At 43.4% G+C, this 21,789-nt stretch overlaps 1 long non-coding RNA gene across 1 annotated transcript in view; it reads right to left on the reverse strand.

Moving 5' to 3' along the window:
• The window catches only part of LOC113955710, a 34,217-nt gene extending 26,715 nt beyond the window's left edge, over positions 1 to 7,502 (reverse strand). Inside the window, exon 1 of the long non-coding RNA XR_003530635.1 lies at positions 7,390 to 7,502. This is a non-coding gene — a long non-coding RNA (uncharacterized LOC113955710). The remainder of the gene's footprint in view (positions 1 to 7,389) is intronic.
• Between the last annotated feature and the right edge of the window lie 14,287 nt (positions 7,503 to 21,789).

Genomic DNA, 21,789 nt, shown 5'->3' on the forward strand with positions numbered 1-21,789 from the left:
TGCAGTCCAGAATCCCCTTCCCTGATTGCTGCCTTGACCTCTTAGGAACCAAATGCCCAAGCATTTGAAGTTTAACTTCAATACATGCAGTGAGTAACAAGCATTTTACCATTCCTTTTAATGTTGCCATTTTTGAGCATCTGATAAATATCAAATCCTTTCCTTTTATATCTGGGGGGGGGGGAGGGGGAACCAACCCCAAACCAAACAAGCAATGCCCAGAATGCCAGTTTGAACCACGCAGGGAACTTTGCTCACCTGAGCAGGTTGCCCTGGGGAGACAGGGTAGATACCCTACGTGGAGCTGTTCCAAGCTCTTCAAACCAAGCATCAAAGCAGCAACCCTCTGGCATAGAGGTGAGAAAATGCTGCCCTGAGGCACAGCTTCTGTGTCAGGCAGATAGCAAGCAATGGGCTCATAAAACAATATTTGAAGGAAGGGTAAAAAAGAGCACGAGGGAAAGGGAAGAGATTCTTATGAGCTGCAAGGGGACGGCCTTTCAATCACAATCTCTGACAAAGAACAGCACTATTTGGACAGTAAATCACTGTGGCCCAGAGAAACCTGTGCTGATAAAAGTCTGACAGGCCAGGGAAGAGGTTCAGGGTGGCTTGCAGGGAAAATCTTTCATTCCAAGCACACAGAGCAGACCAGCAGAGGCAGGAGGAGCAGGTACAGGCAGGCAGTCCTGAACAGGAGGGTGAAACGGGATTTCAGCTCTTTCTACAAAGAGGAGAGGAAAGCCCCTCTCTGATGCTTTTAGCTGGGGAAAAAGAGAGCTGCCTTGAGATCAGGATTCTTCCACCTATATGTTCTTCCCATCAGTTCCTGGGTCTGGTGACAGAACCCTAAACAACAGGGCAGCCAGGCACGGTGTCAGTTCTGTGGAACAAACCTGGGCAAGCACTGCTTGTTGGGTGGCAGGTAGTGATGGCCAAGGAAGGGATTTGAAGTCACACAGTCTGTTAAAAAGACTTGGAGAAAGGAAATAAAGCATGTGGGAGCTGGTCAGACTTGAGTAAAGTAAGTGGGCTCAGTGACATTCAGTACATTCAGAGATCCCTCTCCATGCTCTGGGCAGGGGATGAGTGACCTGTCACATTGTGCATTTCTGGAAAACTTAGACTTTTTTGAACCTGCTTACTTTGTAATGGGATAAATATCACATTCTTTCCCTTCCTTTTTCCTTCCTGCTGTTGCCCTTGTGCACTTCAGTTTTGTCCCCTTAGCAAGAGGGTGTTTAATATGGTGTAATTTGCATCTCCTAGAGGCTGGAGGAGGGAGATGGAGGAAAAGCAGGCAAGTGAAGAGTTGAAGCACTTTTGTCTTGATTCCTCCAACACAGTAGGTATGATATCTGAAAGACTTGAATTAGAGGTGATTAGAAAGGCAAAAAACAAGGAAGGGTTTAAGAAATGTTCAGATTTTTTTTGTTCCTTTCCTAATGGAAGAATAGATATGACAGACTGCACTGTGATATCAACCTTAATACTGACCTTCACACTGTCCTATTTAAACTATATGTACTTTCCAGAGGCTGCTCCATAGCATTAGTGTAGGATCCTCCCAACACTTTGATATACCTCCTACTTTCCAGTGTTCCTCTTGTGTTCCATCCCTCCTAAGTTTCAGGGAGCTTGATACAAGGACCAGGTGATGAGAGAGAACCCCCCATGCAGGAATTAACCCCTGAGCCATTGCTGCCAGTCCTGCAAGGGTATATTGTGCCAACAGAACAGCAGAGAGGCTCCAAACGCATCAAAGATTCTATTTGTGATGTTTTAAGCACTTAAGAGCTCATTGAGGGTATTCTGTGATATCTAAAGGTACAAAACAGCAATTGTCTCCCTTCTGTACTTGATGTTTGCCTTTTACTGATCAGAACAGGTTCTCTCTGCAATCAACACTTGCCCAGAACACCTTGCTGTGTCCTGTTTTTTTGCATTTTACTGCTAACTTGGCATTCACGTGCACATTGCAATTTACTTGTGAACTTCCTTGGTACAGCTGAGGGGATGGGGAGGGAGAAAGCATATACGTAGGTGTAGAAGCACTAGACTGTGCTATGAATGAGCAAAAATCTATTTTAAAGGTATTAAACTGTTTAAAAAAAGGCAACAAAACCCCAACAAACAGCCAGAGTCTGCTGCCTTCCTTGCCTAGGATGGAAAGCTGGAAAGGGGAATTCCGGCTCCTGCCATGACAAATAAATCGCCAACAGCAAGGAGGCACTAACTAGTCAGACACGGTACTTTCCCCAGGAGAAGAGTATCCTGTTATATCACCCAGAAACATTCTAACCTGAGGCAACTGATCTTAACAGCTCAGTGTCTTAAATTTAGGGAGAGAGAAAAGAACTTGCTCCTCACTGAGCACTTGCCCCGAGAGGCCTCTCGGTCACTTTGGCTGAACAAAGTCTGTCCTCCCATCGAGCACTTCAGGTGCAGCACAGCCCCAAACTGCCCTGATTGAGGCTGTTTAAACTGGGTACACCTTGTAAAACTTCTCACTGCAGAGACAGTGTCTTGGAGCCACTATCAAATCACACAAGTGGAGTCAAATTAGATCAGATCACAGCTAAAGCCATCCCAGCATCCTGTCTGTTCCCGCGGTCATTAGTGGATGTAAATGGAAAGCTGCTAAGGAACAAGGATCAAGTAATCTTGTACCAACCCAGTCCTCCACAGGAATTGGGGGTGTTACAAATTAGATGACTGATGTTCTCATAACAGGCTTCCACTGGAATGAAACCCACCTTTCCCTCTGCTTTGAAACTGCAACCCTACAGTCAACAAGTTTGCAGAAAAATGCGTCTGCAGTGGGTTAAGATGGGAAAAGTTCTCAGCAGAATTCCCCACATGTTGACAGAAATTAATGTGGAGATGACAGAAGACTTCAGCTGAAGGGAGGGCTTGACAAAGTCTTCCTCCTTGGAATTAATAACTTGGCTTAAAAGCACCCATTTGCTTCTTGACTTAACCCTGTCTCTTGCTGCTTCCTTGAGGCACTGACACAAGGCTGTTGGATATTTGAGGGTAGAGAGATGCTTTCAAGATCAGGTTTAGCTCTGTTTTAATTTTTAAAATATTAAGGGTAGGCACAAGAAAGACTAACTGTAGTACACTGTTCAGGCCACTCAGATGTTAGATGTGGGCTCAGTTTACTGCAGACAGAAAGGGGCAAGTAACTGGCCCTTCTAAATCCTCTGCTGGATGCTTTCAGTATGAGGCTGACAAGTAAAGGAGCACTGGCAAGTGCTTTTGTGAATATAACCTTTGATTTTTTTGTTTTTCTTAAAAATTCCCACTCTCTTCTTCCTCCAAGAAATGGCCAGGTCTGTTTTGCTTTGAGTTGGGATGTTTCTTTTTTAAAATATTATATAGAACTTTTTGCTTCATTTTAGTAGCAAAATTAATAATTTAGAATTTAGTCAGTGCCATATGAACCTGATGTTTTATGTCTTGATTTGGCTGTCAGACACCACCACCCCCAATTAAATTAATTATTGAACCTTAATTGTGGGAGGTCTTATACTTTCTAAGAATCTGAAGGGCAAGGATGTCTCTCTGCTGATGACTGTTTCCAGTCAAGAGTGGTGAGGGGATGATGTGTTCGTGTTTCTCTGTTCCAATTCAATGGGCTGATCCAGGTGGTCACAGTCCTGCAGGGCTTTCCCAACCCAGAACACGTTTCTGGGAGCAGGTAGCAAAATGTCCAGCCAAGATCCTTCTCTTTTCAAAGATCAGATCCAGTGAAGCTGGAAGAGAACATGTGGAGAAATCCCTCAGTCACACGATGCTCTTCTGTACGTGGTGTCATACAGGAAAACGAACTGCTATGGTGACCCTTTCTAAAACAAACCAATATTCAGGTGGATCAAGTCATGCTGTGGGGAAATAATGGCTTCATAGTCAGGTATTCGGATGAAAAGACGTAATTGTACGTGTCATTACTTCACTATTGGTTTCTAGAACCTACCTGCCAATTAATCACCCAGTGTGGGAGGCCCTCCTTTGGGAAATGGGGTAGCCGGATCTTTCCGAAGTTCTGGAATTCCCTGGCCCCTGTGTGCACTCGGGGATGTCTCTGTTTGCTATATCCATGTGGATCCGTGTCCTTGGAAGGGAGCACGTGCCCTTGCTGTCCCATATGCCCTGGGAGGTGAGAGCAGGTCCAGCTCTCCAAGGTCAGGACGCAGCCCCCTCCCCGCGGCAGCGCTGCCCCGTCTCACCCAGCACGGCTCCTCCCGCCCTGACAGCCTGGCAGTTCATCACCCAGATGAAAGCTCTGATCTGCCCTGTTTGTCAGCAGAGCTGTCACAGGTGAAACTGTGCAGATTTCCAAAGGCAGGTGAATTCCAGAGTCAAACGTGGCCGGGGGGCAGAGGCACAGAGCAGGCAGGGACTGTGCAGTTATTTAAGGCTTTGGGATGTCTCGGGCACGGTGCTGGGTGCTTCTGGCTGGCTCTTGCCCATGACTGCACTGGAAGAGGCCTAAGGGACAGTTCTTGGAATTCTTCAGATTGTCAGGGACCTGCTGCTCAGCTAATGGGCTACATAGGGATTTCTCAGCTCTAGGAGGGAAAGATTTAAACCCTGTATTGGGCCACCTTTTAGACTTTCAGATTTCCAATACTCATATCGAGAAGGGCTTCTGAGACTCAAACCTCTACTTTCTTATGCACAAAGCTTTACTTACTTTTCCACAAAGTCTTATATTTTGAAGTAGTTAGGAATACTATGAGCACAGAAAGTAGAGTCCTGTATGTCCTGTAGAGAGCCCTGATACAGGGCTCTGAATGTGATGGTGATTCTGCGTTGTGGTTCAGAGCTTTCCTAATCTGCCAGAATGCAGAGTGAGGCTTAATTGTTGGTGCTGGTTTGTGAACAACAATTATGAACACCAACCAGTCATGTTCTGGTTTTATAGCAAACACTTGGAAACAGTCACAACCCAACAAGCATTTGAAGGACTCTTCAAAAAACAAGCAGCAGACACCTTGGGCAAAGCCTAAGCATGACTGATAGTGGAGGAAAGAGAAAGGTTATGGGTTTATCAAGCAGGAAAACCAGTCACACTAAAAGCAAGAAATGTAGTAGGCAGAACTGATCAATCTGTACACCTCTCATGTGTTCCCTAGCTAATCCCACTGGCGTTCCAATAATAATTTGATAGTGCTCTAATTTCTCTGGAACTGGTCATGCGCTTAACAAACACACAGCAAATACTAGAGAGCTTCATTAAATACCATTATTATTCATCAAATAAAATTCCTCCCCTTCCCAGTGGTAATCAAGTGGCTCAGTGGCATGCTGGGAGGGGAGGAAGGTAAAAACCAGGATTTATTGAATACAAAATTGAGTGGCAGTGTGAAAGCTAAGTTCAGTGCATTCTGAGCAGCTAATTTTGTGAGAGCTCGAGGATGGAAAGGGGTCAATATTCTTTGCAGGCAAATTCAAGGGTCAAAATGTGCCACTTGCACACTGAGTATTCCCATTTTCCCTGTCATATGTACACTGCACCTACTTGTGTCACTGTGGTTTGTCCCACCCTCAGTCCCCTCTTCCTGATCTCTCCAAACTCAGTGCTACAACACACTTCCCTTGGGAGGAAAAGGGTGGTGACAGTGACCAAAATAGATAATTTGGAAGTCTGTGCCAGGCAGCAGCACAGGAACAGTCTCATTAGCAACAGAGCCAGTTTTAACTCTATGAAATAATTTTGTTCTGACAGATCTATGGCCCAGAGCATTTCCCAGGTACCTGTTTCCTAGGGTTTGGTCAGGTGATGAAACCACAGACCTTCTTCCCTTGCAATTCTGTGCTCTGACACTTTTCCCAGTCACCACCTCCCCGAGAGCAAAGCAGGATATTCTCAAAGAGACTCAGAGCATTTGGTTGGATATGATCTCCACCTAACTAATGCCATCAAAGTGTCCCAAAGAAGCAGCTCAGGTTTGTACCATGTGCTATGAATAATGAGGAAAAGATGATGTAAAATGTGCAACCACTTTTTATTTCTAATTTATTTATCTATTCTATATCTGGAATGAACTGCCCAACTGAAACATCCCTAAATGCCAGCAGAAATGTTTGGAGATTAGGAACACCTCAGAGATGAGATTTCCCCAGTGTCCCCTCCATGGGCATATGATGACTCCTTGTCATGAAAATAAACACACCATTCTACTAAACACTAATATAGAGAAGAGTTGGCACAGATAAAGAACTCGTGGTTTATGTAAGCCAAGGTTCTGTCTCTCACAGGGACCAGTACAACTGCCACAGATGGAGGTGAAATAAAATAAAAATCAATAGGACAACTTGCCTTGAGGGGAATTCTTCCTAATTGTGGAAAGTTGGAGAATGGCTGAGAGATGAGTTCAGACGGTACAAAAGGAAACAGATATCAGAAAAGGGGACACATGCAGGCAGAGTTTTGCCACTTGCACAACTAAGGTGTTTGTTTTTACCATGCAGACGAAGTTTCTTTGGAGTTTATGTGATGGTTTTTTACACACTTGGGAGCAAACAACGTGCTTGGTTGTGGCAGGACACGGCAGAGGGCTGCCCTCACCAACACCCATGGAAGCTCTAAGTGGCTGTGCAGGGTGAGCACTCCCAGCACTCCCAGTTTTCCCAGCACAGCCCCTCAGGAGGGTCCCAGTGAAGCTATGGTGCATCTGGAAGGGGTGTCTGGTTTCTGAGCCGAGAGGCAGAAGCGGGACCCCAAGGGGAGGCTCTGTCCCTGACCCCCTTTGCCCTCCCTTGTTCTGATCTTTATTGGGCCGTCTGCCTCGTAGCATCAAAGGCAAAAGCAGGCCCGTGATTTGTCCTACAACAGCTCTATAAAAAACATAATTGCCCAATAACCCTCTGTCTGAAAACCAAGCCATCTTCCTGTTTCTTCTCTCATAAAGACTATTTGACAAGCCTGTTCCATCAGCTTATAAAAACCTAGAAATAGTTGCCTTCCCTAGAAAGAAACTTCACAGAAAAACAGAAGGAAACTAGTTTTTCTTACATGTATATGTAGTGTGTGTATACACACAAATATATATACACACTAAGATTTCCACATGTAAAATACCTAAACCACATAAGACAGTGGAGTTACCTACTGGTATGACAAGCAGAGGAATTATTCCTTCTTAAAATAAGGATGCAACCCTACACACTGAATTCACAGGGTCAGAAATGTTCTGTACAAAATTGAACAAAAGTGTGTGCTACTCAACTAAAAAGGGAATGACCTAAAAGAGATGCAGTAAGAATCATCCTGGCACTGTTCTGAAGTTGCATAGGATCAGACACAATGCAAGATCATTGTTTTTCTTTTTCTCTCTTAGAGCTTCTTTTCCCACATAGTAATGTTGTTGCAAGACTCACCAATAAATATGATTCTTCAGCCTTCCTTCTGATAAGTGTGCAGATGTAAATTGTCCAGTCACCTTCTGCTTAGTGTAGGGAGTAGCTCATTCAGGTGACATTCTGTCCTCGAGCATCCTTGAGAAAATACAGAGAAACTCCAAATTAAAATTGCTGTACCTAAGCTTTAAATCTAGATCACTTTGTGCTTCAGCCACTAAAAAGTAGCTTGAAGTAATCCTTTGAATAATCTTGCTTCTGATGAAAAGTTTTCAAAAAGATCAGTTATCCAACAACTTGCCTGACTGTCACAGGTCTCATTTGAAATATTTAAGGTAGATATACAGTTAAGATTTGATTTGTGGTGCTGAGATTTACACTCCTGGCAAATGTAAGAATATTGCAGTTTAATTTACTTTCAATACAAAATAGTTGCTTTGATATGGCTGAGAACAAACGCCTTGGGATCTGTTCCTCCCCAGTGACGTCAAATAAGAATTCCTCCATTAATATTAGTGGATGGATGAAGGATCAGGTCTCCAAAAACAAACAAAGAAATAATTTATGGCTACTGCTATGGGCCAAATGTTGAAGAGTTTGCTTTATTGCACGTGCAAACCTGCTGAAGTCAATGAGGACCTCAATAAGGAGGGTGGTGTCAAAGCTGAAGGAAGGTGCTGATTTCAGATTCCACTGAATGCTCTGATTCTGGACCCAGGATTTGATTTTAGTGTTCTTTGTCTGAAACAAGGGTAAAACCAGATATAGTTGAGGCCATTCTAAGCAGATGTATCCATAGCTATAATGCTGAATAATGGCAGCAGCTGTAATTGGAAAGTTTCAAATAATACAATAATTTCATTCACAGTACATAGGATGTCTCTTTGTGTATTTTCATAGCTTTTTTCAGTCTTATACAGCAATGAAATATTAATTTTCCATTCAGTTATCTGTGCTCTGGTTTGTATTCACGTAGCTAATTGTCTCTGTGGGACTGAACCTTGGTTACATTTATTTTATACAGCTGCCAGTTGCTGCTGGCCAACAGTCTGGTTCCAGCATTCACTCTCCTGGTTCCTTGTCATGCACTTGGTTCATCTCTGTTCAGAGCCCTCCTGTGATTAGCCAATCTTGTTGTCAAAAAAGAACCATCTTCCAAACCTCCTTTTCTGTGCTCTTTCTGTTCATCACAAGGTCGTCAGTGGGACTCAGCTCTGCACTTCCCCAGTGGATTCCATTGCAGCTTTTCAGTAGTTCCACTTCTGAAGTATCTTCTACCCCCCCTCCAGGCCCTTTCCTTCCCTTTGTATCTAGCAGAGAAGCAACACCTCCTCATCTTTTCATAATTGGGAAGGATGAATCTCCCAGGCAGATACGTTTGGAGCGACCTGCCTGCTGTGGGCACGAGGGCCTGTGGCTCAAGGCAACTCAGTTGGCTCATCTGGTGATGTGAGATGGGAGTCGAGCTTCTCTCAAACACTGTAAAGCCAGCCTTAAAAGAACTAAAGTCAGCATCTGCATCTTCTTCCTGGGGTTTCAAATCTTCTTAGTGCTTCCCTCTACCTTCCCTCTAAGGAGAACACGAATATTCTGCAAACCCTTTCAGCAGTAGGGCACATACACAGAGTGAATGCTGAGCCCACCAATGATGAGATGTTATTTTTGGTCAGTGAAGACTTCAGGCAGAGTCTCACATGCAGCAGAGCAGTGGACAGGTAGTCACACACCTCAGTCATCTCAGTCTCACTCTGTGTGCTGCCCAACCCAGGAATTCCTCCTTCCTTGTTTCTACCAGTAGCCTTGTCCTGTGTTCAGCAGCCTCCTCCTCCTCCCACCCAGTTTGTTTTGGGGACTCCCCAGTGATTTATCCTCCTCTTTGCCGAGGCAGCCTCTGGGCAGCACAGCAAACCCTTCTCTGGCCCCACGTGCCCTGTGCAGATCCCGTGCCAGTCCCAGAGCCAACTGCTACCACAGGTGCCTCCACCTGGGGGAAGCAGAGAACCACAGAGCTCCCGACTTTCGGAAGGTTCCTGAGCACTCCCCTGCTTCAGGTAGGAAGCTGGCTCCTAAATATGCCAGACTCCAGGTCAGTAGTTGTGCCAGGGCCAACACCAGCACTGAACAACCAGAACTTGACCCAAAACCCTGTGTGGGCAGGAGTTCTCTTCTAAAAGAGGCACTGGGTTGGTTGGTGTTGTCCTGAGAACAACTGGACTGGCATCACCTCTGGGAAGACTGATGCACTTGGAGGTTTATGTGCCCTTCTTCCACGTAAACACCAATTTGGGAATCTGTTTAAACCTCACACCTCCAAACTATCAACTTTAACAGTTTCTCCGAGGGAGAATTGGACCCAAAGGTGGGGTTTCACCTGCAGCTTTGGGATTGATGCAGCACAGTGAGGTTATAAGAAGCAAATGACAGGATGTTGGACAGGTTGATTGCTCTTCAAGTTGGAATGCTAAACTTGTCTGGGCCACCAGGCTGTAATGCTGTATTCTCTTAGTGAGGTTGTGTTACACACCTTGAATGATTACCACAGCAGTAATTCCTAATTCTATAGTATTGGAAAAGAAGAGGCTGTGCACCATTTGTGAGGATATTTACTGTTGGTATGCAGTACTTATGCAGTAAACTGTATTGACCTGTATGAGGAAAGCAGAAAGGTGCTGGACACAGCACTTAGCATTGTAGACTGAATTTTGAGCAGAAAATAGAAATGAATGCCTACTTTTAAAAAAAGGAATCAATGTGTCAGTGGTTAAAAAGTCCATACTGAGCAGCAGGATTTTATTTACAGTCTCCTCCAAAGATGCTGGGGTAGTAAAAAAATGATAACTTGTCTTGAAACATTAATAAACCTGAGTTGGCCCATGTGACACTGAGATCTGTGGCCCAACACCTTCAAGCCCAGTGCTTTAACTTCAAGACTCCCTGCACAGCAACTGCTGCACAGAGTTGTTTAAAATGAAGGTCTCAATCCTGCTTAGCAAATCTGTATGGTATAAAGTTGAGCTAAACCAGAGCCTTGTTAAACAAAATAGGGCTCAGTGCTGGCTTGGCAGTTTGCTCCTGCTGTACAGAACTGAGGCTCAAAGTAGAAGCAGATTAAAAAAAAATGTGGAAGAACAAACCTTTCCTCTTGCTCCATCACTCAGGCTCTTACACATGTTGAAAAATAAACAGCCACCAACTTTTACAGCAGCAGGATTTGGAGTGTGCTATTGGGAAACCCACTAAATCTTTAAAGGAGGTACCTTTGGAAATATTTTATAGACACTCATCTCCCCAGCAGGAAAGCTAGTGCTGCAAAGAGACATCTTTAACAAATAAATAATAGTTTATTAAGTCACTTGTCTCCACAGCAGGAAATAAACTGGGGGGTGGGGAAGGAGGGTGGTGGGGTGACAAAGGAAGGGAAACAAAAAACGTTACCCTTGCAACCCCTCTGCTCCACCAGAGCTGTATTTATTTAAAACACTCTTCTCCTAAGACAGATGGAAAAAATAATTAACCCAGCCACACACCCCTTTTATTAAACTCCTTTGTGACCACCAGGGATACGATTAACATGGCCACCATAAAAACCCAGTCCCCTACCCTCAAAATAAAGAGAAAAACACAAGCAAGATTGAGACACGGTGCAGGGCAGGAAGTAAATTAAGAACCTGCCTCTAGGGCAGTGAGAATATTTTTCTGAGTACCTGCTGGAAAATTTGCAAGACAATCATTGTGAAGGGATTTTTTTCACTTTGGTCTTGAGGGCTCACAGAAGAGAATCTTCCTCTTAGGCAACCAACTTGTGTGGAACTGCCACTGCTTCCCAGAGGACAGAATGGGGATATCCAAGTTGTCCCAAACTTGCCCAGTTTTGAAGCTTGCCCAAATCCTCCGTCCCATGTGCAATCACAATTCTTGTGGTGATGGGTATCTCATAAACTCTTTTTTTATTCACTGGACTTTTCTATAGTCTTCCCCTTGCTGCTGCAAGGTATTCCATGCCTGCAGAAGGCCAGGCCAGATTTGCCCAGGAAAAGCTGTCTTCATTTATACAGTGTAATGGAAGTCTGGATTTCTCCAGTTGACTGCACAACACAAATCTAGTACATGGATCCCAAGCAGCAGATTTTCTTTTCCCCTCTACTAATACCTTTTACAGTCACCTACACCTTAGTTTCCAGTTCAAACCAGCCTCCTGTCCACAAGATCAAAATATTCAGGTCAAAGAACCTTCATCCCTTTGTGATGACTCTCCGTGATTTCTTAAACTCCATTACCCTGCCTGTCATCAGAATCATGGGAAAACCAGGAGATCTTAAACCTGTCTGTGGCTATTCACATGTACTCTCATTGCCACAATGGCAAAACTAGATGAAAACAAAAGCTAATTAATAGAAGGTTGGGGTTGTGTATGTGACTCTGTGCAGCTACAGGAGTCCATTCTGGAGGCATCACTGTACTTAGATAGTGGCTTTGCTGTATTATTTCCATGTTATCTTCAGCAGTGAAGTTACCCTTTCTAAATGTGTGTATGCTGACATTCACTCCTGACTGCAGCACTTCATTTGTTAGGATTACCCCAGGCTAAAGGAGACCAGCCAGAATCACTGTGCAGAAAAGGCTTTTCATCACAGCAGCCTGGCTGAAAAATGGGATGCACAGTGTCTACCAGTGCATGATGGTGATGGGAAACCATGCCAAATGTGGCAGCCTGGAACAAGAGGCTGCCAGGGTAAAATTATAGTCATCTCCAAGGTGTAAGATCTGTCAGCTTCCCAAACCAAAGATTTCCAGTCTGTGATTGCCAAGGAAGCTCCTTGCACACTGTCATCATTATATAAGGAAGCACTGAAAATATTCTGAATATTTTGGGAGAACACATTTCCCTCGACACATTTGATTTCAAGCTGACCTGGGAAGCATTTTGCTCACCTTCTATTAACCACAGCCCTGAGTGTTGTATTCTTTATCCCTTAGGAAAAACTGAGGGTCTAAGGGCTTAGTCAAAACCTGTTCCTGTGGAATAAGCTCGTGATTAACATCCCCTGTGCTGCTGTAGATGGTGACCATGGGAGAAGTGATACCAGCTCAAGGACAGGATGACCAAACCACTTGTATGGATAAAAGGTCTCCACTGAGTTGTCACAGTGACAACTGTTTATAATGTCTTGTAAATACAGAAAAGAGATACCTGGAGTGCATGCAAGAAGAGCATACAACCCAGACTGATAATTTGGACTGAAATAGAAGATAGTCCCACTTTAAGAAGGGTCCTTTTCATAGAAAAAACAGTAGAATACTATTAGCACTGTATAGGTTGAAATCTCTATCCCCTTAATAAGGTGAACTCTTCAGTAAAATGGTTTAATAATGAACAATTAGTATCATGTCCCCATCCCTCTGTTCTTACTATCCAGTTAGGTCAACAGTAAGCAAAATCAGAAAATTAGGTAATAATTATATCTAATAATTGTATCTTATTATTAATGACAGATTTAGCAGTCTGTCATTTCTTGGAGGAGCCAAGCACTACATTATGGTGTGTGTTATAGATAGTGGGGGGCTGATAACCAGACTATTGTATGTCCTTGCAGATGGTAGGGAAAGTTAAACTAGCAGAGTGTGGTTCAGCAAAAGGGCACTGAGTCAGGAAACTTTTATTGCTGGTTCTTCCACTGGAGTGTTTTGAAACCTTGAGTAAATCACTTTGTCCCTATCTATGAAATGATAAGGACAAACGGGCTTCCTTTATAAGACATATATTGACATAAATGGATAAAAAGTGTTAAAATGAAAGATAAATGTTATTGGACAGCTGAGGCTGGGCTTGAAGCATTCCTGGAATGTACAGTGTAGGTGGAGTGGGAATATGCTCACTGAGCTGAATGTGGAAGTCTCATTAAAGTATCTTTCATGACTGTGTAGATGGCAGCAGCATGACTTTAATGTCCTGCCTGGATGGCTTTTATACAGCAACTGCATCCTGTTTGGTAGAGCTTAGGATATCCTCAGATAGCTGCTTTAATGCCTAGACACTGACCTATTTAACTACATTAAAAATAGCTCTAATTTATATGAATCTTAGCACGTTCTCAGCGAGGATCAGAAGTCACCATCCAAGCCTTGGGATGTGAGGGAGGAACTGACCTCTCTGGATTTTCAGCTTCTGGTTATTGGCAATCCCAGTGTTCCCAACCTGTCCCTCTGGCAAACAGGCAATAACCAGTTGGGGTGGGCTGGCCCTGCTCACTGGCATTTTATCATCACTTGTGGTGTTCACCTTGTGGGGATGGATCTCCAGAGAGATTTGGGGGGTTTTAAGCAGTTTCTCATCAACAGTGTCTTTATTTCCTGCCACTTAATAAAACAGGCTTAGGTGACAGTCACAGGCTTGGTTTGGGTTATTCTAAACAACCCCAATGAGCTGCTCCAAGTTCACACTCAGCTGGGATCCTGCTGTAAAGTCTACAGGGACTGATAGGAATTTTCAGCAGACTTTTTATCAGGTCTTCCAGCCTTGATTCTACATTGTTCAAATCTATCAAAATTTTACCAATCACTTGAATAGAAGTAGAAATAAAACCCCAAAGAAGTGGTAGTTAGGCCCTCACTGTGTAATTTTTTGTGGATTGGAAAGAAGTAACAAAGCAGTTTGAAAACTAGTCTGAGCCCTTTATGGAATGCATGTCATAAATTTTTCATTTCAGCAATTTCATCTAATATTTAACTAAGAACTAGGGGGTGCTGCTCTCTTGTTTTCTTCTGAAAGAAATCCATTTCTTAGTTCTATAGCAGTGCTGTACAAAAAAAGGATTAATGTGTACATAAAGATTTTCAATATTTGGCTCTTACCTAGACGTTTCTGACAGCTTCTCTGGGACCAAACTTTGCCCAATTAAAATGTTAAAGTTTCAGGATTGTGAAGTAAACCTGAACTAGTTGTAACTTGGGGAGTTATCTGGGGCCTGACTGGGGATGTTAAGAAAAGCTTGAAGTGCATTGGGTACGTTGTTTGCTCTGCTTTTTTTTTCTGATTTAAAATGGGTTTCTAAAACAAGTTTCCCTGTTTGTTTATGGACATGATTTCCCTTGGCAGCTTTGTCTCACTGATACCCAGATCTGTGATGTTTGTGCATAAGACACTGTGGCATCCTCTGATATGACAACTAGAGCTTTCTTTTTGAGAGAAAATGGGGGGTTTATTGGTTTTTCCTCTTATTTGGCAGGTGAATAATGAAATAATGAAAGCAGATAACCTAAATCAGCACATGGTAGGACTATTGGGTGAGACTGGGGGATTAGAGAGGGAAAAACTTCTCAGCATTGAGCATCTTCAGTAAGATCAGGCAGAGCTGCTGTGCTGCCACAGACACTGTTGCTGGAACTGGTCTCTGGTTACTAAGAGTTAACAGTCTACATAAGGGAATATTATCCAGTAAGATTTTAGTGGACACAAAATTCAGGTTTAAGTTCTCAAAGGTGATCACAAAATGTGAAATAATCTACCTTGTTTCCAATTTGATTTCAAATAAAATATTATGCTCCTGAGTGCTTTAACTTCTGTATCACAGCAGAGTGGGTTTGCTCATACTCAGGCAAGCTTAATATATTTTGATGCTCTCTCAGTCTCTTTCTCAGCTAATATATCTAATTTTGCTCTTAGGTTTAGCCCACTTTTGACAGACAATTCAAGGAGATGGCTCAATTGTGCCAGGAAAGCAAATCTTTCTAGGAACTGATATTTAACCAAAATTTTCTACTCACACCAAACCAACTATTTACCCATGAATTATTGATAGCTTTCCACAACATTTTCTAGCTTGAATTTAACATTCTTTTCTGATTGTTTTTTGTATCACCTCTTGGGCTGATATCACAGCTGAGGAGGGTGGGAACCTGCTTTGCTCAGAGAGGATGTGACAAGCACAAATGTCTGCTTTGGCAAAAAGATTCCTGCTCTTAAAGAAAGCAAAAGTATTAGAAAGTAGGAAATCTTGATTTTGGAAGAAAATTACTTTATGTGCTTCTGAAAACGTGAGGCAAATTTAATTACTGTCAGGCGTGAGGGTACAAAAATATTTGCTTATGCTTTCAAAATCCTGTGCTTGGTCAGTTGTCCTGAAAGACACTGTAATTGTTCACAACTGTTACTGTGATTCATCAATCCTGTTGTGCCATTTGACTGAAAATGCATTATCTGGCAAATGAGTGAGGATTTCAGGCCTAATTAGACAGAATATCTATTTATGTAGCCATCTACTTTATACCATAATAATAAACTGTAGTAATAAATAATGGGTGAAAATGGATTTTAGGAACTTGATCAAATATGCATTTAGTTCAACATACTCTTTCCACTGGCTCCAGTATTCACCATTGTTCATGCTGGAATGCTGGAGAGTGGTGAAATGAAGAGATTTAGTAAAAAGTACGGAGGAATTTGTCACTGGAGAGAATGTTGGTGTTTATTCAGCACACAGAAATTCTAAAACTCTGCGAGGCACTAAGTGTGATTAATACATCCCATCTTCCATTATGAGTACAGTTTAAATTGCTGTGGCTCTGACTCACTTAACCCTGTGTTTGACTCCAAGAAAGATCCTAAACCACACCACAGTCAGATTAGGGGAGTGCTTAAATGCCTTTGCTGTATTGGGGCAGGTTTGAATTAATAAGCACCAAAATCACTACATAAACAGACACCCAAATCTGAAGTGATACCATAAAATTAGCTAGTTTTCTATATTTGTTCTCCAGACAAATATAATGGACAAAGAACATCAAACCTGAAAAATCAAGTACTCAGATTTTTGTTGAATAAATCAAAGTTGTCTGTGTACAACTGTACTCGGCCCCAGACGTATTTATGGCAAAGGAGATGCCAGACACACAGTGATTATGTGCTGGGGCTTTTACTACTGTTTTTGCTACCCCTCGTCCAAGCAAATCTCTTTTAAAAAAAGAATAAGAAAGCCTCAAGGGAAGTTTGGTCTGTATTAAGGACTCAGGACAAAAAAATGGGCAAGGAAATTTGAAGGAAGTGAAGCTCAGCCTAAGTGAAGACAGTTCATACACAATCTTTTTGTGACTGAATAATTGGGATAATGCAGCAGTCGGATTCTCTCTGGTAGAATGATCATTAATCTTTCTTCAATCACTGTCTGTAAAATAATAAAACCTACTCTCTCCTGATTTAAATGTGTAGATGTTACCCTGTGTCTTGGCATATTACTCTGAAAACCTTCAGAGGAAAGTATTTTAACAATTTTCTTAGTCCAAGAGCAAATTACAGACTCAGATCTGGTTAGGATTTTTGTTGTTGTTGTTTTTTATGGTTTGGTTTTTTGTTGTTTGTTTTTGGTTTTTTCCCCCAAGCAAAGAAAGGTGGTTGATCTTGGTTTGGTCCATCATAACAATAAGCAAACAACAAACAAAATGTTTATTCAGGCTTATCTTGAGAGAAATCCCAGCATCCACACAATGGCAGTGTTGGTAGCTCCTAGTCCTGTTTTTGTCAAGTTTTGTAAATTGTAGCTCCTACTGTCCTAAGTTATTTAATCACTGTGTGAGATGGACATAAGAATCAGTGGAATATGTGATTTATTTCTCCACAGAATTCCTTTGAAAACTCTTGTAATTTGGTTGCACTGGAAATGTGGACAAGGTTAACAGAAACAGGAAAGGAAAGAAAAGGTGGCATAGATGCAATATTTTGTGCAAAGATCTTGCTTTGGCTGCTAGAACCATCAGAGGCACGATGTGATAGCAGGTTTATTAATTTCTAATTATGGGCAGGGCTTTATCTGCAAGTCTGCCTCCCCCTCCTGTCACTGCCCCCCCTCCTCTCCCCTCCCGTCCCCTGGGGCAGCACTGTGGTGGGGCTCAATCACTCTTTTATTAGTTGTGATATACTGTGGCTAATTCCCTTAATCTGGACCTTGCTTTCCTATAAAGCCCAGACCTCAGGTATTGAATTTCCCTGATCAAAGTGCCAGCAGTGTGGGACACAGCAATCTCCACTAAACAGGGGAGCTTGGGAAAGCTCGTAAAGGGAGTCAAAGCAGCACACACACACACACACGCACTCACAAGATGGTGCAATCAACTGGGGGAACAATCACGTGTGAAATATTACTGGCTCCTTAAAGTGCTGCTTCTGGGATTTACTGCAGTGTATTAATCTGCTGTGCTTAATGCATTGACCTCTCACCCCCAGCAATTCAGTAGATGGTGCTTGAATTGCCAGGAGCTGATACAATGGATTAGGAGCAGAAAGACCCCACCAGGCTCAAGTGCCGCAGCAGCCCCTGAGCCACCCGCCCAGGAACTGCTCCATCTTTCTGAACAGATAGTGCCAGACAATGGGGCTGCCCCAGCAAGGCTGGGATTGACAGCAGAGTTTCTGGAAAGGCAGATAGTGGAAATAAGGCTTGTTATAGAACAATAGAGATGGGCAGTCTTGTGACTGAGTCACAAGACAGGGATTTAGAAGAATTGGTTTTATTCCATGCAGTCATTCTGTCCTTGTGTGTGACCTTAGGCAAGACAATTCACTTCTCAGGATCGTGTCTTTCCTATCTGTAAATTTGGGATAAGGGCACCTACTTGATTTTCTCAAGGGCAGTGGGGGAGTCTGACATTTGAAAGGTGCTTTAGGATCACAGGTTTAAAAGTGTTATATATTCATGCAAAATAGTACAATATCCTGGTCATTAAATATCCATCTAGATGGAGAAGAGAGTGGAAGAGATCCTCCCTTCATATATACACATATATATGTATACATATATACATACATATACATACATATGTATATATACACCATTATGCAATCATTAATCTAGAATTCTCTTCAAAGTGCTGTGAACCAAAAAGCTAACTTGGATCTAAAAATAAATGCTATACAAACTTGCAGAAATATGAAGAAATCAATGCTATGGAGAGTGATGCACCTCTGTAATGGTGAGATAATCAAATGTCCCTTTCGTGCTTACTTGGTCATTCAAAATCCTGACATTTCATGTACAGAAAACCCTTTGGAATTCAATTTCCAATGTTAACTCTTCAATGTCATCTTTATTCCATATAATTAAGCAAACAGTGCTACTGAATTTGAGAGGAGTGTCCAAAAACCTCATAAAGGAGATTATTCTAAGTAATTGCTATCAAATGCCATTAAATTCTGAATAGCGTTAAGCCCCCTCCACCCGCCTGCCCAGGCACTCTCATTTAGGATTAAAGGGACCTTTATTTGATTTGTTTTACTTCAATACAAAATAAATTAGTTTGACCTGAATTAAGGCCTCTTTGATACTCGGGAAGAGTGTCTACACAGGGGTTTACTGGGCTTTAATTGGTCCACTTCAAAAGTTAATTTGGATATTTTTTTCCCGACATGCTCCGAAACCACCCCAGAGTAGATGTGTCACATTTATAAAATGGCAGAGAAATCAGAGCACAGGGCTCTGTGAATACACGTTGAGGATTTCCCACTTTCATGAGATTACTGGCACTGCTGTGCCCTCCTCAGACCTGGGATGTGCTTAGGTGATGAACAATGGTGAGATTCGTTCCATCAAACTTCGGTCGTCTAAAGTGAGGTCTCTAAGTTTGTTTCATGTACTAATTCAACAGAAAGGTGACAGCCAAAGCCAGCCTGGTGGCCATTTCAGGCTGCTGTAAGTCCATGTAAGAGGAGGCTGTCCCCAAAAAGTTCACCTCGTGTTCCCTTGTCCCCAGCTGCACCTTTCCCCATGTGTCACCATGTCACCATCTGCCCTGTGCCAGCAAACACTCCCACAGCGTAGCAAATGGAGCCACCCAAAACCAACTCTGAACAATAAAACAACAGCAAGAGAGAGAAAAAGATGAGTTACAGAAGAGTCACGGCACGATGGCTTGGGCAGGCTTAATTTTGGTTGTGTGACCGCATCCGCAAAAAAAGCAGGAGGAATTATTTTCCAGAGCTATTTCTTACAGGCTACCAATTATATGAGCTTTGCAAGTTAGTTTATAGCAAACACCTAACTTAGGACAATTGAAGAGAAAGAGACTTAGCCCCAAGAAATCATCCTTGTGCCAGCTCCTCTGAATGTAGGCAGGTCTGAGGTTCTGAACAATATTTATAATTTGGTCACAGAATATTCTGAGTTGGAAGGGACCCACAAGGGTCATTAAGTCCAACTCTCAAGTGTGGTTAAGTGTCTTTTCTTCAATTTTTCACAGCAAGCATTGGCAAAGACAGTTGGAAACTGCCTTTTAAGTGCCTGATTTATCGTGCCTTAGAGGGGCCTGGTTTTTGGAAAGTGCTGGGAGCCCATCCTGTGAAATCCCTCCCTCATGGAGGGCACTCAGAACTGCCCATCAGTTTCAAAACTCTTGGCCCCATCTAAAAGGAGTTGAGTTCAAATAAATTAACTTTTTAATTAAACCAATACATATACATTTTAATCCAGCCACGTGAATATCAAGAAACAATCTTTATACGTGGGGTGCTGCCGATGGCGTGACACATGGATCAGACAACACATCGTGCATTTCAAGACTATCTTGACTCCAAGCATCATGGTCAAAAGGCCTGAGTGCTCAACTTGAAGAGCTTTGAAACCAGAGCCCTTCAAATCATAACGCCAGGGCCTGGGAGCAGCAAAGGGCAGGAGGGATGATGGCCTAAGAGCCGAGAATGGATCTGAGCAGAAGGGATGTCACAGGGCCACAAAGGACAGTTGGGAATGTTCCTTGCCCTGGTGGGTTGTGGGCCCTGCTGCTCCCTGCCTGACATCAGCCACTTGGAATGCCAGTAACATAACACCCCTGCGACACTCGGGGCTCCTGCCGTACGGTTTTATTGCCCTGCTTCCACTCTCTCTGGTTTATATCGGATTGTGTTTTCCAAAGACAGGCAATAAAGAGGGGAGGAGGGGAAGGGGGATTTATAGCCTGCTAAACTAAACTTCCCTGGGCTTGCTGTCCTCTGTCCCAGCCCTCCTCTTGCTGCCCTGACCGCTCTGGAGGAGCAGTGCTTATAGCAAGGGCTCGGGGTGTGAAGGACGAGGCTTGTCAGGGACTACTTGGGCTCTCTTCTTGGGAGGTCAGGGAGCACCCACGGGTCATCCACCAGCTCAGCTCCTTCGGTGTCCCAGCCACTGCTCCGTGCTGCCGTGGAAAAGCATTGGAGTTTTCACATGCTGGTAATCTTGAGAGCAGCCTTGACTGGCATACTTAGAGTTTGCTGTTCGTGGAAGGGTTGTGGAACACGTTAAGGCTTAAAAAAAATCTGCCTAAATGCATCTTTAGTACTTCTGCTGCTGGGGAATGATTGTCAAGGTCTCTGCTCCAGCAGAGGTAATGTGAAGGTTTGGCTTGCTGCATGCTGGATTTCAAGGGTGGTATAATAGTTTGATGTGGCCTGGGATCTTCATAATATAGATCTAACTAAGCTGGGAGCTCTCAGAATGTGAAGATGAGGACCTCCAAGACATCCCTGTGCCACTGGTTGTGCTGTTCCACAGTCTTTAAGGTGTCTGAGGTGAAGATATGTAGCTGCAACTGCAGCTTTCTCAGCTTTTTTCCTTTGTTTCTGCAAGAGGGAGCTGGAATCCTGAAAGGCTGCCATTTGGGCATATCTGCTTTGTGACAGGCATGACAACAGCACCATGTGATTCAGATATGCCCTATAAATATGGGAGGTGGGGCAGAGAATGGAGAACAGAGGAGATGGGGATGGATTTGGGACAGGGAGAACCATTTCTGCACAGCAAACACTTGGTGAAACGCTCACCCAAGGCATAAGTCTCTGAAAACAGATTTTCATCTGAGATGAACTCTCTAACTCCTGTGCCGGTTAGAGTTTTTAAAACATCCAGTCTCTGCCATTATTTCCTGGGAGATGGGACAAACAGAATTCTTTCCTACTGGATTTTCAGTGTGATGTGGTGTAGGGCAGAGAGAATGAGAGCAAAGCAACTTCGTGAATCGAGTCATTGTGCTCAGGAACCTGTGGCAGATGGGTGGGGAGATGGACAAACACCAGTAAAATGCAAGCACATGCACCACATAAACAGTGAAATTCCAGTGAGCTCCAGTGCCCTGTGATCAAACTGTCAGGTGTCTCTGAACTGCCTGTCATCGACAGAAACTTTAAACCAGCTCTTACAGTGTGAGCTCACAGTGCCAGGTGCTCCCCTCCGGTCTCTCCTTCCCCGCTTCCCGATCACCTCCAGCTCTGACAGCTGCCAGGCTGGGGTGGGGCAGGTGAGCACAGCACACCCCCCCGGGCAGTGGAAGGCATTGCCTCAGCTTCTCTGGGGGGGTGTAACCAGCAGGGGTGGGATGATGAGTGCAGTCTGCAAGGGATTTGTGCAACCACGAGGCTCAAATTGTTTTAAGACAGTGGTGAACAAAGGACAAGAGGGAAACTTC

The sequence above is a fragment of the Corapipo altera genome, unplaced genomic scaffold (genome assembly GCF_003945725.1).
Source record: "Corapipo altera isolate COAL_440 unplaced genomic scaffold, ASM394572v1 150, whole genome shotgun sequence".
In the NCBI taxonomy this organism is placed as follows: Eukaryota; Metazoa; Chordata; class Aves; order Passeriformes; family Pipridae; genus Corapipo; species Corapipo altera.